Below are 14,722 nucleotides of genomic sequence, written 5' to 3'. Positions count from 1 at the left end.
TGAGAGCAGGTAAGGCACCTGGGTTGGATGGATACCATGCAGAATGTCAAAAAGGAGGAGGTCCAGTGATGGTGGACTGGCTGGTGAGGTCATTTAGTGTTTGTTTAAGAGAAGGTAGAGTGCCAGAGGACTGGAGGAGTGCTTATATAGTTCCACTCTACAAGGGAAAGGGGGACAAGTGTGAGTGTAGTAATTTTAGAGGGATCAGCATGTTAAGTATAGCTGGGAAAGCTTATGAGAGGGTCTTGATTGAGCAGATTAGGAGAGGAACAGAGGGAGTAATTGGTGAGGAACAGTGTGGGTTTAAGACAGGTAGGGGTTGTGTAGATCAGATTTTTGTGTTAAGACAGATATGTAAGAAAGCTATAGGAAAAGGTAAGGATGTATTTTGGGCTTTTATAGATTTGGTAAAGGCTTATGACAGGGTAGACAGTAAGGCACTGTGGGAGGTTTTGCAGATATATGGGATAGGAGGAAAGCTGTTAAGAGCCATCAAGAGTTTTTACGAGGTAGAGCTTATGTTAGGATTAGAAATGGAGAGAGTGAGTGGTCTGAGGTAAAGGTGGGATTTCATCAGGGATGTGTTATGTCATCCTGAGTGTTCAACTTATACATGGATGGGGTGGTTCGAGTGGTGAATGCAAGAGTAGCAGGTCAGGGATTGGAGACGGTTAAAGAAAATGAGAAAAGGGGGAGATAAGCCAGTTGTTGTTTGCTGATGACAATGCGCTTGTGGCAGGATCAGAGGAGGGATTGAGGAATTTAGTAACCGTTTGGGAAGATGTACAATAGAAGGAAGTTGAAAATAAATGTGGGTAAAAGTAAGGTGATGAGATGTACAAAAGGAGAAAGTGGCAGCAGACTGGAAGTGAGTATTAAGGGAGAGAGGCTGGCGGAAGTGGATAGTTTTAGATACTTGGGTGCAAATGCAGCAGAAAAGGGAGTAGTGGGGGTGAAGGTAGAATGTAGCTTAAGAGAAGCGAGTAAATGCCTTGGTGGATTAAAATGTATAATGAGAAATAGACATTTGGGAATGGATGCTATGTGGAGATTGTATGAAGGGGTGATTGTGCCAACAGCACAATATGGGGCAGAAACATGGAACATAAGAGAGGAGTTTGAATGTGTTCGAGATGAAATGACTGAGAAGTATGATAAGGGTTACTAGGCTAGATAAAGTGAGAAATGAGGTGAGGAGGAGAACAGGCGTGGAAATGGATTTGGGAGATAGGGTTGATGAAAGAGTATTGGGATGGTTTGGACACATGGAGAGAATGAGTGAAGAAAGATTACAGTATTAAAACAGGTGTGGAAGGCAGTGGTGGAACGAGTGAACATGAAGAAGCAACCAAAGATGAGATAGATGGATGGGGTAAAAGGGGCATTGGGAAAGAGGGGAATGTCTGTTGAAGAAGGACAGGAGAGGACAGAAGGTAGGGGTGAATGGAGAATGGTTGTGTATGGATGATGCTGTGATGCATGAGGGGAAATGGGTGGGGAATGGGGGGTGAGGGAGTATGTATGAAAAATAAATTGATGCAACCCGAAGGGATTTCTCCCAATCTTCTTTCCTGCATGAGGAGATGGAGGGGGAGGGTCGCCAAATTAATGAAGCGGTCTTGCTGTGGATGTGCTGTGTCTCGTGACACTGCTTCTGACCCAGGGCAGTGGACAAGATACAGGGATGACCCATCATCCAGGAGGCTACCTCCCTTGTAAGGGAGAAAAAGCCTTTGGTATATGTATGATACTATTTGTTCTTGGTATATGGAAAAATTCAATTTGTTGGACAATTAAACCTGGACCTTTGTTTCAGGATGATGTCAGACTTCTCTTGTTTTTCATACTTGGAACAGACTGGTTCAGGAACTTATATAGCAGATTGAAGTTTGGCATCTCTTACAAGTTTGTATGATGGATATTTAGACATAACCTCAGTAATTCACCAAGTAAAATTTGTATGTATTCTATAAATAAAAAATGGAGTTTTATGTTTTGTACATTTTATTTAGTTTGTCATTATCAGCAGCGGCGGCGCCAAGGGGGGACTTGGGGGGGCTTTAGCCTCTCCAAAAAAGTGGTCAACCCTCCCCCCCACACACACACACACCAACTGAAATGAGCAAATTGAAAATTTAAGACATTCATTAAAATAATTTTATTAAGTGGAATTTTTAATGGCTTGGTCTAAAAATTTGTCAGCCATCAGTGCTAGCCCTACCATTAACCCCATCCCCATCTGAAATGAGGACAATATATGTGTATTATTGTGGCATTATGCAAGTTCAATTGCTTTCATAATATATGACCCATGCCTCAAATCACCTGTAACCCATTGTAGAAAGGTCACACATTACAGATGACCTATCTGTAATGTGGGACATATATATGCATAGCCTATCTGAGATAGACTATGCAACAAATCAGGGCGTGGCCAGACGATAATGGTATTCCCAAAGTATATAGACCAGGGGTTCTCAAAGTGGTTGATTGGAACATCCAAGGGGTCAATGAATAGCCAAGGGGTCGACGAATAATCAGGGGGTCGGTGAATGTTTACTGCTGGAGTAGAAGAGACCAATTAAGAATAATTTCAAACTACAAAATTACACTATTAATGATTATGCCAATAAACATTTTCAGTTAATACCAATCATTCCTTTAATACTGATAATATAAAAATACTTTATAATAGGTTACAATACATTATTGTAGCAGAATATATATATATATATATATATATACAGTATATATATATATATATATTCGACGCACCCAAGTTATATCACATTTGACCTCTGTCACACTCCAAACTTCATCATAGTTCTTAACTCTCCTTAAACTTTTCCACGCATTTATTCTTATCCTCTATCCACGTTGATTTTTTCTGTCATATTTGAGATGGTGGCAATATGAATGGGTCATATTTATTTGGAAAACCAGATATAACTAATATTAATGGCTAATGAGACTGTGTAATTTCTTAAAGATGCAATAGATGATTAAATCAATTCAAACTAATTAAATAAAATCAATTGAAGTTTCAATTTTACAGCCTTCATTGTCCGTGCAAGTTTGGTATGTAGTGTTCATAAGCAAGAAGCATATTTTAGGCGAAACTGCATTCTTGGCAACTATAAACTTCAATCAGTTTGATTGGAAACACTTTGAGGAATTTCGGGGTTGTTATTCATACAGTTTCAGTTTGGTTGGTTGTGGGTTTGTGATTTTGTACATGCTGAGGTTTTTCAACTTGCTGTTTCAATCTTTTAATTCGTTTTCCCCACATGGAGATGACTTCACTTCATGTATCTGTTTTTATATTGTGGTGCTGCTATTGATATATGGGCATTTTTATGCATAATTATACAAAAAACTGTATATGTACTTTCCACTGTTCTTGTTTCGTTGTGAAGCACATGCTTTTTCTTAATTTCACAGTTCCACTAATAACAATACAGGCTCTTGTTTCTTAAGGATGTTTTCTATTCATTTACTGTAGTGGTTGTTGTTCACAGCACATTAGTGCAGGGGGACCCGCTCGGTTTCGAGTCCAATATTACCAATATTGGATTTTAAACAAATCCAGCGACCCTATCAAGATGACACTGTTACTAAACTTGAAATGTTGTTATTTGATAATAGTGATATTGACAACGCCAATAATATTTTATATGAATTTTGTGTTAAAAGACAAAGAGGAAAAATAGAAATGTTAAAGAAGAAATATTAATCTTTTCTTAGAGAATTAGAATCAATTTAAACATTAATAAGCTTAACATATTTTTGCAACAAAAGTCATCAAAAGGATGGAATATTTATACAAATATTTAACCTTAGCTAACCTAACCGAACCGAACCTACTTTAGTTAAGTTAAAACCTAAACTAAACCTAACCTACCTAATGTATTTCCCGATGGTGACAATTGACGAATGTGTCACGAAGTCTATAAGTGGTCCGAATTAGCCATTGCTAGCGAAGGCCGAATGAGCCACGAAAATTAACACAATTTCTGATTGTTAGTGTGTTATGTATAGGGCCTATAGTACTTAAAGAAAAATTCGTCCCACCCCCATTTTTAATCATGTGTTCTATTTTTCTGTATAGGTCATGGATCGCTTCCTAATTCCCCACAAGAGGCAACAAGTTAATGACGACGACATAGAACCATGCGCTTCTAATTCTACTGAAAATCCGGGGTTGGAAGAGAATGTGGATGATGACAGTACCCAGAAAAACACAAGACGTCCTCTAGGGCCAAACAACATCAACCTGCTGCCAGATAGTGGGCCTATCTGTCCTGATTTGAAGAAATATCCTTCACACATGCAATGTGGTCAGAAAGATCATTCAATAAACGATGACACCAACAATATTCTTGGCTTGAATATTCCGTGGTCACAGATGCATCTTACTGTTTTGCGTGTCGTCATTTTACAACTTCCCATCCTGGTCGAGCTGAACAATCATTCACCCACAATCGATTCAAGAATTGGAAGAAGGCAACCATGTCTCTGAAGGCTCATGATACTTCAGTTTGTCATAAATTTGCGATGCAAGCTTGGGGAGAATTCAAATAGCAGAAAGTTACACGGGCAACAATTTATCAAGCCATTGATGCTGGGCATGCCAAGACAGTGGTAGAAAATCGGCGGTACATTAGAGCAGTTATTGATGTACTTCTCTATACAGTATGTCACAATGTTGCCCAGGGAGGGCACAGAGAAGGGGATGAATCCGACAATCGAGGAAATTTTTGGAATTACATAATGTGCTAGCCAAATATGATCATGCAGTTGCAAAAGAAAAAATAAATAAATAAATAAATAAATAAACAAATAAATAAACAATAAAAAAAATAAGTTAACGGTCCGGGGAATGCAAAATATACACACCACGATATACAGAATGAATTATTTGAAATAATGGCAGGTATGATCAGAAAGGATCAGTGATGAGGTGAAACAAACAGAGCACTTTGCCGTCATGGTGGATGAAACGAAGGATATAGCGAAGAAGGAGCAGATTTCTATCACTTGTTGTGAGGTATCTCCATTATCAGGATTCTGCTTCATGAAGAATTCTTGGATTTCACACCGGCTGAAGGCCTTGATGCAGAATCGTTACTCCAGAGGATAAAATAAACTTTAGCCAAATGTAAAATTTACCACAGTACCTGTGTCGCTCAGTGCTATGATGGAGCGGCAGTTATGTCGGTTTGCACCAATGGGGTCCAAGAAAGATTCAAAAGAGATGTTTCACTGGCTGTATGCATCCACTGCTATGCTCATAGGCTAAACCTCGTTTTTTAATTGACTGTGTAAACAATATAAGGTCAATCGCTGAGTTTTTCGTCACAATCCAATCACTGTACAGCTTTTTTCCTCGTCGGTGGTGCATCAGGAATTTCTAAAATTCCAAAAGGTGCTGAAGCCAGAAAGACCATATAGAACTTAAACGGTTATCGGACACCAGATGCGCATGCCAACACTCAGCCTGCCAAGCTGTTAAGAGGACCTTGCCTGGCATCGTTGCAACCCTAAAACATCTAATGGAAGGGGGAAATGTGGATAGGGCCAGTGGAGCAAGGTCACTCACTGCCCTTCTGGATCACCATTTTGTGACGAATCTGGTGTTCATGGAGAGTTTGCTGCATTTGACGAAAACCTTGTCAGATCACCTCCAGTCCCCCGATCTCCAGCTTGCCTCAGCAGTTGATTTGGTTGAAGCGGTGATGTCTAGTCTCACAGAGATTAGAAACGAAGAGAGCTGGGAGCAACTACGAAATCATGCTGAAGATTGTGCCAGACTGTAGGGACTCGCAGACAACATGCGCGTCAGAGGTAAAGGGCAGCCCCACGCTGCTTGGATGAGTTTGTCATAACATCCGGCATAGGACAAGATGATGATTCGAATGATTCCGATGTTACCAAGAGACGGATTTGCTACTCCGTCATAGACAAGTTTCTTTGTGAGTTGAGAAGGTTTTCCGGCGATGCATGTCAGGTACTTATTGGAGTATCTGTCCTCAACCCCAATCATCCAACCTTTTTGAACAAGGAAAAACTATCAGGAATGGCTGCAAATTACGGGGTGGATGACAAAGATCTCTCCGTAGAGCTGCACCAACTAAGGTTGATTGCCAGAAAGCAGGAGCAGGTAAAGGAAGTGGACACACCTTTTCAACTTGCCATCATGCTCCAGCCGTACAGAGATGCATTCATAGATTTGTAAAAGCTAGTGTCGGGAATAAATCCCGACAGAGGCATTTTTTAGAGTAAATAGACTATTATTACATATTAATATAGACATCTGTGGTTTCGGCCTCAGTTAATTTAGTGAATTGATAGCTGTAGAATTAGGATTAAGATTGAAATACAGCAATTAAGCATATCAAGCTGTATGAAATTGGTATTCTAGAGACTTAGTATATGAAAGCATGCATAACAGATTATACAGTATTACTTTTTCCATTTAGATAGAGTGGCCTATCATTTTTGTTTCTATATACGAAAATATTATATAAAGCATTTTGTAAGGACTCGACACCCCTTAGTTACCACAAGCCGGTTGTTCTAACCCCTCTCAGGAATGTCGAGTTACCGATATGTCATTTTCATTATTAATCATTTTATTTACCACTCCGTCTTGAGTATTGGTTCTGGTGTATTACCCATCTATAGTTCCTATGCATGGGGATCATATGATATATGTATCGTGCAACATTTTCACTTCAGTTAAGGTGAAGTTGTACTTCCCATAGACCCTTGGCAACGAGAGGCCAAAGGTCACTAGGCATCGGCACCAAGGAGGCCCCTCTGGCGCCAAAACAGGCAGTGTTGGCGTGGTTGAGTTCAAGTTGAGGACAAGACAAGTCCGAGACAAGAAATGTAATTGACCAAAGTGTTAGTGATTAGTGACTAGGGGATGATATGAATTCACCCCCAATCACAGACCTCATATAAATCATGTGTGAAGTGCATATACGACGAAGCGTGTCTTAAACCAGTGAGGGGATTCTGTGAGAGAACCATTTCCCCTCAGCATACCTATATCCTTTCCCATTCCCATACTCACCCTCCATGCCACGCCCGAAGTTCGTTACGCACATCACCGTCATTAACCAGAACAAAGGCGAAGAAGATTTCCAAGTGGCCCCAAGGCCACGGTAAGTTACAAATTTAATTCAATGAAATATTCAAACCAATATGAATAATGGAAATAATTACATATTCATAAAGATACATGATGCTTTGTGATGCCATTATACGTTTCAGGGTTCGATGAGTTCCCTGCTGTTCACAGGTACGTAGTTTTGTAGTGTTGAAAGTTGTATACAAAGTTCACGCAGAGTATCCCAGTATTAACTCGGTGGGACGGTCACCTAGATTAACTTATACCGTCAACATTCGTATTAAAAGAGATGGGAAATCTGTTGGAAGTCATGATATTCTCCACAGCTAGTACGTATTAGTGTTACTCTTCCCATCATGCTCCAACCGTACAAAGATGCATTCATAGATTTGTATAAGCTAGTGCGTATTAGTGTTACTCTTCCAGTTAACTCCGCATCATGCGAAAGAAGATTTTCGTGCCTAAAGCAACTGAAAACCTACTTGTGTAACAGTAACGGTGACAAACGTACCAGTAATCTTGGAGTATTAAACATCAATTCCCAAAGAGCAAAGATGTTAGATAGGGATATGATTATATTATCGATGCATTTGCTGCCAACCATAGGAATAGGCGTATCATTTTAAAGTAGGTGGAACGATGTATTTCCTGAGATATATCATCGTGAGTTTCTCTTCTTTTTTTAACTTTATTTGTTTATGGTTGAAATCCATGAAATGTCAAAACATCAAGGATTTATTGGCTTTTTCATATGAAGGATACTGAATAAAGAAAACGTGTATTTCTATCTGTTTTTAAAACTATTCTTAAGGAACAACTTGCAATTAAGTTTAGCAAGAGGATTAAATTTTTGTTATTGAAATATTAAATAGTTTCTTGGGAAGTGCTTATGTTTCAAAAGTGTTTGTTCAGCTATACATGAATTTCATTTTCATTCATATAAATGTTTTACAAAACCTTTTTGTTTTTGTTTTTATTTCAATTTTTATTCATTCAACAATTGAAGAAATAGAGCCTACTTCAAGTAATGTTTCATGAAGCAATTTACACAGACGTATATGCTACATGGGTAAGGGTGATTAGATGCCAGGGCCCCTGAATTTCCTATGGCATGTAGGCTACTGCATGATGAATAGGTCACGGTAAAACTATACACTTGATTTCCTTCCTTGCCCTATTACACAATTTGATGATTGACAGACAATAATACCCCATTCATATACATTTAATCCAGCTCAAGAAACCCTAGTCACAGCTTGCAGAGCATGTAAAGGGGGTTTTGATTACAATCCTGCCCAAAGTACCGTGTAATTTTTTGCAACCAAGTGAAATAGCAGCTCGGTGAAGTGAAAATAATAGACCTTCAGCAGTGGGTTTGGAAACTCGATATACCTTACTCGAACAATAGATAAGTGAGGTTAGAAAATCAAATTTGTTTACCGGGATCAAAACAGCATGGTATGCCTCCCATGTTCAGATGTTCGTGAATGATCATCATCTGAGTTTATTTTCTGAGACCACCCCCCTCGTCAACATGTCTAGTCCCTCCTCAGCCCCCAACAAAAAATCTTAGCAGAGCTTCCGACAGGACGGTGCCCCTGGACCCCACCAAGGACCCTAGGCCGGCCCCTTTGACCCAATGCCGGACCTTGGACTACGCCTTTCGGATTGCCGCTAACGCGGAAATTATAGTACTATAAGCCACCCCAAAAATTTGCTCAGCTCCCATTTAGCCTCCCCAATTAAAAATTCCTGGCGCCGCCGCTGACCACATGCAATTTTGTACACAATACTTCCGTTGTCATGTTGATCTTCTATTTTCTTTTTCGTTAAGCCATCTCTTTACCTGCGTCACTCACGATGGTTAAGCCAGCGGATCTTAATGTTTGTCCTCACTCGCCTGTGAATTTGGAAAGTTCCCCTGAGACCCATCACATCAGGGATAGGAAGTGCCCCACATAGACTGGCGAAACATCTTGCCAAACCATTGCTATCTTCTCTGGGCAAGATAAGTGGTACTCGCCTCAAGAATTCAACAGACCTAATTGATAGACTAAAGCAGTAGACTTCAAAGATAAATTTTTGGTAAGTGCAGATGTCATATCCTTATTTACACACGTTCCAATGCCTAGTGCTATTAATGCAGTGAAAGAAGTGCTTGACTATATCGATGAGAGTGACCTTCCATTGAACAAGAGAGACTATATAAAACTGATATATACACATGTATATCTGGAATGTATCGCCTGTCATACCAAAAGATTCCGAGTAGTCTACGTAGACATCTCTGGTGAAATTTTCCAGAGCCTTGGTGTGACGTGCATGTGGTACCCACGTTTCTGCGCCATACAGGAGGGTTGGGATCACGACGGCTTTATAGACAGCGATCTCAGTTGTCTTACGAATGTGATCATCGAACACTCTTTGTCTAAGTCGCTCGAAAGCTACACTAGCACTGGAAATACAGTGTTGTATTTCAGCGTCAATGTTCGCCGTTTGTGACAGGAAGCTGCCAAGGTAAGAGAAACAATCCACGTTCTGTAGAAGTACACCGTTTGCAGTGATGGAGGGTGGTGAGGGAGTAGTATTAGGTGGAGGCTGGTAGAGGACTTTGGTCTTGCTCGCATTCAGCTTCAGGCCGAGTCTATTGTAGGCCCTAGAGAAGGCATTCATTATAATCTGGAGATCTTCTTCGGTACAGGAGTTGACAGAGGTATCGTCTGCGTACTGTAGTTCTACAACGGAGGTGGTGGTGGTGGTTTTCGTGATTGCTTTCAGGCGGTTGATGTTGAATAGTTTGCCATCGGTACGGCACGTCAGTTGCACACCTAAAGGTAAGTCGTCCTCAATAATGTGGAGGATAGCAGCCAGAAAAAGAGAGAAGAGAGTAGGTGCAATGACAGATCCCTGCTTCACTCCAGTACGGACTTTTATAGGGTCCGTCATATCACCATTGCAAAGGATGGGGTACGGACAAAAACCCAACGGACAAAACCCAATGGACAAAAAACCCAATGGCCCAAAACTTCCATAATAAGAGATGCGGACAAAACCCCAGGAAAGACTTTCCCCTGTGAGCTCATAGTTAGTGTTTGCCTATAAAGCAGTGATCAGATGTTGCTGTGTCACAAGATCATCATGGAGATCATACGTAACAACAAGGGTGGACAAAAGAACATAAGAATGAAGGAGACCATAAGGCCTACACTAGGCAGCTTCTTATCGATCACCACCTGTCATCCTCATCCATAAAGTTGTCTAATCGTTTCTTAAAACAACTGATAGTTTCAGCGCTTACTGCATGGTTACTAAGTTTATTCCATTCGTCAACCACCCTATAAGTTAACCAATTCTTGCCTATTTCCCTTTTTAAATCTAAATTTGTCCAGTTTATAACCATTACTGCGAATCCTACCCTGTTGTTTTAATATGATGACCTTGTTTGCATCACCCTTGTTAAAGCCTTTGATCCACTTGAACACCTCTATTAGATCACACCGCACTCTACGTCTTTCCAGAGAGTGTAAGTTAAGGTGCCTAAGCCTCTCTTCGTAAGGCAAATTTCTGAGCCCATGTATCATTTTGGTCATTCTTCTCTGTACTGATTCTAGTGAATTGATGTCCATTCTGTAGGACGGAGACCAAAACTATACCGCATAGTCAAGGATGGGTGTAACTGTCGCTAGATAGAGTTTAATAATTACCTCTGCATTTCTATTCGTTACCGTCCTTGCAATGAAACCTAATGCTCTGTTAGCTTTATTCCTGGCGCTAATGCACTGTTTCTTGGTTTTAAGGTCGGGACACTCTAGAACTCCCAAGCCTCTCTCGCACTCAGTTTTCTCTAAAAGCGTGTTATCTAAGTTGTACCTATTTTCAGGGTTGTGTAGCCCTACGTTTAACACGCTACACTTAGAGATATTGGAAGTTCATTTGCAATTTCACCAACCATGTGAACAATTTGTTAAGATCATCCTGCAGAATCTCTGCGTCGTCTCCTGGCCTAATTAGGCGTTCTATTTTAGTGTCGTCTGCAAACTTACTACATCACTATTTATCCCGTCGTCTAAGTCGTTTATGTTCATAATGAACAACAAGGGACTCAAAATCGAGCCCTGGGGGACCCCACTAGTAACATTGCCCCACCTAGATTTTACCCCATTTATGGTGATCCGCTGTTATCTGTTACTAATGCAAGCTCTAATCCATTCTAACACTTTTCTTCCTATGCCATGGGCTTTGATTTCATTTAGTCGTCTCTGGTATGGCACCTTATCAAACGCTTTACTAAAGTCAAGGTAAATAATATTGTAATTATCATTGTTATCTGACGCCTTATATACTTTAGTGTAAAAAGACAGAATATTAGTCACACATGACTTACCCTTGGAGAAACCACGCTGTGAATCACGAATTAAATTATATCTTTCGATATGTTCTCTGAGTATATTTACTATTGTTGATTCAAGCATTTTTTTCCTATAACCGATGTCAAACTGATTGGCCTGTAGTTGCATGCAGACGATCTATCTCCCTTCTTAAAAACAGGAACGATGTTTGCTTGCCTCCAAGCAGCAGGCACAAAACCAGTGTCTACTGATTTATTAAATATTTCAGTCAGTTGGTCGCAGATTTCAAATTTACACTCCTTTAGCATTCTCGGAAATTTTTCGTCTGGACCCAGGGATTTTGTAGCTTTAAGTCTTTCAATCTGCTTGACTACTACTTTACTAATGCCGATATTAGATAGACTACTTTCTTCATCCCCTCTGAAAATCGGATCGCAGTCAGGTACTTTATCTAACCTCTCATTAGTAAACACCGATAGATAGTAATTGTTAAATTCCTCACTCATATTTTCCTCCGATTCTATCATGACATTTTCATTGTTTTTAATTGGTCATATTCTTTCTTTATTTTTTATTCTATAGAGATGAAAGAAACCCTTTGGGTTGGATCTTGATTGACTAGCAACCTTAAATTCATAATTACGTTTCGCTGTACGTGTATTCTTTTTAACCAGCTTTGTCATTTCGTTATATCTTCATCTAAGGTGTTTCCCCGTTTTTTTTTCTTGTTTTTTTTTTTTTTTTTATGTAAAGTCCTCTTTTTATTCCGATCTCATGTTTCAATCTGTCCGTCATCCATTTGGGAGTATTATTATTTTTCCGTATTGACTTCAGGGGGATAAATGTATTTTGTGCATCAATAATTAAATCAGATTGCTATATATTTCATCCAAATCGCTGACCTGTCTGTTGAACCCTCGCCCCCACATGACCTGCCCAAAGTTTGCATATTACCCTCCGTGACCCGACCTCTAGTCATGACCTGACCCCTGTCACGCACCGAGACTCATCAATGTCCGAATCGTCCACATGACATTTCATATTCAATTTCAAATAGGTTTTTATATTGTCAAAGTTTGCTCTCCTGAAGTCTGGTACTTGTACGTTATTCGTACTTTTAAATTTTCCCAAATAATATTAAATCTTATTTCTTAATTATCGCTAGAGCCTAGACTATCTCCCACTCTTATGTTACTCATTAGGTGCTCACTATTAGTTAAAACTAAGTCCAGAGTGTTTACTCCTCTCGTAGGGTCGGTAATCACTTGTTTTAGGAAATTATCCTGCACCACATCTAGGAATTTCTTTGTTTCCTGATCTCTTATTAAAGTTTCCCAGTCAATATTTCTATAGTTAAAATCTCCCATGATCACAACGTTTTTGTACTGGGACGCTCTGTGAATTTCATGAATCAGGGGATCAGTCTGCTCAATGCTGAGGTTAGGAGGTCTGTACAAGACGCCAATAATAACTTTCTTATTCTTGCCTATAATCTCTACCCAAATGGATTCCGTACAGTCCTCTTCCTTAATCGAATTGTCGATAATACAGTTTCTTGTATTTTCAACGAAAAGTGCTACACCTCCCCAACTCCTGCCAACCCTATCCTTATGAAAAAACTTATATCCTTCTATTTCGATTTCCGGGAGGAAATGTTTATCAGCCATGTTGATCCAGGACTCAGTAATAGCTATGATATCGAAGTTCGCTACGCATACTTTACCTCGCAGCAAATCAATTTTGTTAATTATGCTTCTGCTACTTGTATAGTAAACTTTAAATTTATCTCCCCTCCACCTGCTTTGGTGATTGTTTTCACAGCCCCTCTCTAAGTTGTTTCTATTGCCTAAACTATATCCCGATACTTCCCACCCTCCACCCACGTAATCTACCCGAAAAAAAAACCCTGTAGGATGCCTACTTCTTGCTCAAGGGATTCGGCCAGGAGCCGAAATCCTTTGGGCGACATGTGCACCCCGTCCCTTGTATATAGATGGTTTCTGCTGTAAAAGGGGTTCCAGTTGTCGACAAATGTCCATCCATTTGCCTTACAATGTTTTGCCAGCCTGCAATTCATTGCAATAGCCCTGGAATGTCACATGCCTCCAACTCTGCGCCTCGGAAGGATTCCACATACAACAGGAACACCTCCCGTATTTCTAATCTTGCCTAGCGCATCCCGGAACCGCGCAAACAATTCTTCACTCCCTAACTTACCTATATCTTTGCCCCCGGCACTTAAGCAAACTACAGGGTCCTTACCTTCCCCTACTAAACACACTTCAATCCTATCTCTAACATCTATCCCCGCGCCAGGGAAACACACCTGCGTCCTATGTTTCATACCTTTATCACAGAAAGCCCTGTTTAAGTACCTCACTTGACTGTCTCCTACAACCAAAATCTTACCTGTGGACAGGGATCCAGCGTCTACCCTTCCCTTCTTCTCTTGAGTTCCATTTGCTTCTTCTTCCTGCAGATTCGCTAGAACTTGAAACGAGTTCTTGAAAGCGAGCGGGGCTGGTGAGGACTTTTTTTCCCACTAATCCGCATCTTGTTTTTTGTCATTTTCCATCCAAGCTCATAGCAAGTTTTGTCCTCCGTATTTTGGGCCTTCGAGCGGAGAACTCGATTCTCCTCTTTAAGGCACTTTACAGCATCCTCCAAAGCTTCAATTCTACTAAGTAGAGATTGTACCTCATCGGCGCTGAACACGGTAACACAACCACTCGCCATATCACTAATTGAAGCAGCTACCCGGATGACCTGACCTGAGTGACGACTACTGCTCAACTGACCACCTTGGTCATATGTACACCAAGAAGGCTACCAGCTCCACGATGGGAATGTTCTAAAAGAACATCGGAGTCATACCAAGGAAAATCCACCACTGACTTGGGAATCAAAACAATGATTTCATCAACTGATCATTACCATCCACCTAGTGATTTTGATGTAGAAGCCGCTCGTATCCGGCAGACCATCCTGGCCAATTCAGCAACCAACAGAGCAAGTGCTAGTCAGGTTCTGATTGACCAAATGAATGGAATAAGTGTTGAGGGAAGACAGGCTCTTGGTCAGTGAGACACCGTTAAAAGAAATATCCGTCGGAAACGACAAGCTGCGCACCCACAAGCACCATCGGTCTTAGAAGACCTGGGGCCGTATACACAAAACTTGTTAGCACTAACAAATAGCTGTTAAGGGTAACAAATTCCTGTTAAGACTAACATTTAGC

Source organism: Oratosquilla oratoria, chromosome 12 (assembly GCF_046742065.1).
Source record: "Oratosquilla oratoria isolate Oo_2021 chromosome 12, ASM4674206v1, whole genome shotgun sequence".
Lineage (NCBI taxonomy): Eukaryota > Metazoa > Arthropoda > Malacostraca > Stomatopoda > Squillidae > Oratosquilla > Oratosquilla oratoria.
The sequence above is the reverse complement of the archived record's forward strand: the minus strand, read 5'-3'. Positions refer to the sequence as shown.